Source organism: Desmodus rotundus, chromosome 4, assembly GCF_022682495.2.
Source record: "Desmodus rotundus isolate HL8 chromosome 4, HLdesRot8A.1, whole genome shotgun sequence".
NCBI lineage: Eukaryota > Metazoa > Chordata > Mammalia > Chiroptera > Phyllostomidae > Desmodus > Desmodus rotundus.
The window spans coordinates 91,300,745-91,305,693 of NC_071390.1; the positions used below are offsets into that span (position 1 = coordinate 91,300,745).

The 4,949-nt window shown below is 38.6% G+C and overlaps 1 pseudogene; it reads right to left on the reverse strand.

The window, feature by feature from the left end:
• Window positions 1-1,683: 1,683 nt before the first annotated feature.
• LOC112317850 (small ribosomal subunit protein uS2 pseudogene) lies at window positions 1,684-2,464 on the reverse strand (annotated as a pseudogene).
• Window positions 2,465-4,949: the final 2,485 nt, after the last annotated feature.

Genomic DNA, 4,949 nt, shown 5'->3' on the forward strand with positions numbered 1-4,949 from the left:
ATGGTGGCTATGTAAAAGCAGTATTCAAAGATCTAAGTCTTTTGTCAGCTTGATCAGAAAAAAAAAATCCAAGAAAAAGGAAAATAACGCTAGGGCCGATAAAAATGTATGTGCTACATACAATATATTGAATAAATGAAAGAAAATAATTGAATGAAAGATAAATTATCAGTAAGAGGCTCAAATCATCAAAACATGGGAGTTGTTTTATACACGTATGTGCGCATGTACTAAAATTCTACAACTGGTATGACTGAGACGTAAATCTCCCAGGTGAGTTTGATTGTAGGCTTATAAGTTCAACAAAAAGTCACCAGTGCAAGCAGTAACATGGGTCTAATTATTTGTCTCTCCTAATAAGTTCCAGTAAATACATACACAGGTTAAAATATCTAAGTAGCTAGTCACACAAAGACCAAATAAGTGCAGGAAATACATGATCGGTGTGGAGGAGAAACAACTTGGAATAAAGTGGATGCTGAGATATAGCAGCGTTGAAGGGCTACCTCGTTCACATCCAGGGGGATTGAAACAGGGAATATGACTACTTCTGGGATATGGATAAAAATGTGAATGGAGCAGTTGGACTAAATCCTAGGGTAAGATAAATACTCGACAAGAAACAAATGTCTATTTGGACAGTAATGGTGATTAGTGTGATTTGGTAATTGAAAAGAGACCGCAAAGGCAGAATGTGAAATCTACATTCAGGTCCTGTGACAATGTTGTTATTTCGCTCAATTAAGTTAAATTACTGACATATAACTGAGTAAGTTAAATCATGAGGTATGACTCATTCAAGCATATGTCAGTTAGTAAGGAAATTCAGAGTTTTGTTAACTATAAATTAAGACTTAATGAGAATCTGTAAACAATATTTGGTCCCAGAAACACAGCTTTGTATTTTCTTAAGGAAGACTAATAGCATAAAATGGCGTCCTGCCTTACTGGTTAAACAACAGAGTGAGAAGACGGGCACTGTGAATCCTAATTTTGAATAATGATTCATCTCACATTAGGTGAAGCAATTAACTGGTTTCCTTGGGTATAAAATGGAACAAATAATACCCAATTACCTTGTGGAAATATTATAACGAGAAACTCAAGGTGCATACTGATAAATAACCTCAAAAAAGAGAGTTCTAGATAACAAAAAATAATATTTTCAAATTCTTCAGTCACATGCAAACTATATTGCTGGTTTTATGCAACATTGTTGAACTAGTAACATAAATGGTTTGTGAAAATGTTAAAGACGCCTTCACATTTCTAGATAAAATCACTAAGGCAAAATTAAATTAATTCAAAGAATTTTAAGGATACAAAAATTAAGACTCAGTGGTATTGGCTTACGGATAGAAACATTGACCAATGGAACAGAAAAGATTTCAGAAGGAGATCCACACATACAGGTAGGGGCAAAAGTAAGTTTATATTTGTTTGTATGGAATATAATATAGTAATTAATAAAGATACAAGAATAAACTTTGTGTTTTACATACTCACAACTGTAAACCTACTTTTGCCCCTCCTTGTATAGAGTGACTTAATGTGTTAAAATAATTACTGTACTGAAGTGAGAAAAGAATATCTTTTTTAACTATTGATTTTCCATCAATCTTATTTCCATTTTGTTTATGAGTTTGTAGAGGAACAGGTTAAAACCACTCTGGTTGTTGATATCTATTCAGTGGCCTGTGCCCAGGGGGCTGAAAACCAGTCTCCAGTGGCAGCTGAGTGCTCCAGGCTCCAGTAGGGAACTGCCTTCAGAGCAGTCTGCAACTTCAGGTTGAGCAACCGTGAACCTGGGAGCTGGTGCAGCCCATCCATCCTGAAATGCCTCCTTGGTCATAGCCCTTTCAGAAGCCACCTGCTCTTCCTTTTCCACCCCTTCAGGATCTCTGTAGAAGCAGAGATCAAGCATGGCCTCCCGTGAGTGTTCACAGGAGACGGTGCCACACATGCGCAGAACTTCCTTGGCCAGCATCCCCCACATCAGACCCCCTGTGTGAGCCCCCTTGTGGTTGCGAAGGATGGCAATGCCCGCATAGCACAGAGGAGAGTCTGTGTGAAACAGACCCCGTGGATCCGTAACTACCTCAAGTCTCAGCTCCGGAAGGCTGCTGGCATCTGGTTAGTGAAACCTCCTGGATTGTAGGGGTCAGCAACAGGAGTGGCTCCAGTGACAGCAGCAACCTTCAGCACAGTTCGTTGGCCGGCACTGCTGGATAATACGACACTGACATCACTGCAGTTTCCAGTGGCAACAGTGGCACGAGCTGCCAGCAGAAGCTTCTCCCAAGTTCTCTTAGAGATTTATGATGTAGATGCCATCATTTTCCCTTTTGTAGAAGTACTGTCCCATTTGGAAGTCAAGGTTGGTGCCACTTAAGTGGGTTCCTGCTGCAAGGAATTTGAGGACATCTTCCTCCTTCATTTGCAGGACATCGATGCCTCTGGACATTGTGAAAATTTCCCTTTAAGTTACGTGGGGACCAAGAACAAGGCTGCAGGGGAGCCTGTCGGGATAGCACAAAAAGGTGAAAGAATGGTCTTTTTAATAAATGGGGCTGGACTACACTAAAATTAAGAACTTATAATTTATTGAAATATTCTATTCAGAGGATGCAAAGTAAGCCACAGAATCGATGAAAATATTTTCAAGTCATATTTCACAAAGAATTCACATCCAGAAAGTATAAGAATCTCCTGAAATCAATAAAAAACACGGAAAAACTGGCAAAGCAATTAATCCTCTACTTCACAAAACAGGTCACCTAAAGGACTAATAAATATGTAAAAAGATACTTTACCTCACTCGTCATGAAGAAAATGTAAACTAGAGTCATAGTGGGGAAATCTCCACTAGGATGGCCAAAATTTAAAGGGGTGCTGTTACGGGCTCAATCATGTCCTACAAAATTGTTACAGTGAAGTCTTAACCCCAAGCACCTCAGACTATCACTACTTGGAGACAGGGTCTTTAAAGAGAGAATTAAATTAAAATAAGGTGAATAGGGTGAGCTCTAATATAATATGTCTGGTGTCCTTATGAAAAGTAGAGATTTGGACGCAGACACACACAGACAGAGGAGAGACCTCGTGAGGACACAGTGAGAACAGGGCCATCCGCAAGCCAAGGAGAAGAGAGCATCCCTGCGGACACCCTCTTTTCAGACTTCCAGACTATAAGTCTGTGACAAAATAATTTCCTGTTCTGTAAGCAACCCAGTCTATGGTATCGTTTTTATGGTTGCCCTAGCCAATTATTACAATGACAGCACCAACTGTTGGCAAGGTTGTGGCAAAAACTACACTTTCGCACACAGCTGGTGGGGGTGTAAGCTGCTACAACCACTCTGGAAAACTTTCAGCTGTACCTACTAAACCTGAAACAGTCTATGATCTAACTGTTTTTTTCCTGGGGGTGTAGATATGTTGTTCATCAAAGCACATATACAATAATATTTATAACATAAATTGGTCTTAATACCCAAATAGGTAACACTCAAATCTCCATCAACAGTAGAAAAGATAAATGAGTTGTGGTGCTTTTCACTCTGTGTCTCTTTGGAACAATTACAACAGATAATTATTACATACAAGAAGCCTGGATAACTCTTGCAAACATAACGCTAAGCAAAATGCCAGACATAAGGAGAAAAGACACACTGGGTCCATGGCTGCTCTGTGTTACCTAAAGGCTTTCTCACCTGATCTTGTCGATGGATGGCATGGACTTTGTAAAAACTAATCTAGCTGGAATCTCATGATTCATATGCTTTATGTATATATATATTATTTTTCTATATGTAGCTCACTTAAAACTCACAATGAAGCATTTCCAAAAATGGTTTGGGTCATTATAAAGGGTTTTTTGTAGTTTAAAAAATATAGGAAAGTGCATTGCTCTTCACTCAAAACATCCCAAAGATTCAGCCTCCTATTCAGAGAACAACGTGCAGACCATCCTTGGCTTACACTATCCACACCTCTACCTACGGCCTCTGTGACTTGAGCTCACGCTGCCGTCACCTTCGCTCGTGCTGGGCTCCTGACCTTTCCTCCGACACTCCAATCTTGCTTTCCCGTCAGAGCCTTTGCATAATTTCATGGCTCGCTTCTTCTCTTACAAAAGGTCTCTGACCAGATACTACTTTCTTGTGAGATCTTCCCTGACCTCTTTATTTAACATAGTAACATAGTACATACAGACTGCATAACCAAATATCCTTCTCAAAAACTAAAATTGTTTAAGCAATGTAATTTGGGGTCAGTTACTAAAATTAAAATTCAATATAATCAACAAAACATACAAATCAGTGGAACAAAGTGATATTTAGTCTTGGCCCGGCTTCTGCTGTGTATAAGTGTTTTCTTTCCCCACATGCATTAATTGTATAATTATTCAGTATGATTTAAGTACCATTTTCTCTTTATAGTCATAAAAGTGTGGATTGGATTGTTTGATAAAAACATTATTTTCTCCAATTCTTCATATTTTGTCCAAAAGAGTTCTTGTTCCTTCTATAACTATATCCTATAACACATTTGTGTTTTAAAGCTACTATACATTGTCTAATAACACAGACACAAATTCTAATTTTGAAATTAGAGTTCCCCTTTTCTAAGGAATCCTATTAAAATGCTAACCATTTGCTTCACGAATTACTGTGCATAGGTAGGTAATCTCATTCATAGGTGGCCAATTTGTTTCTTCATTATGGATGCTCCACTGTAAGCACTCAGGCTATTCTTTTCCTCCTTGATCATTTCCATGGAGCTGGAGAAAACACCGCAGGTCACCTTCCACTGATTTATTATTTTTATTAGGATTTGAAGTCATTACCATGGAAGAGTGCTCACCAGGCTATTTTGTTAAATCATGATCAAGACTTAACTCAGGGAGACACTCTTATCTGTTTCCCAACTTGCTAAACTTTTGTCAT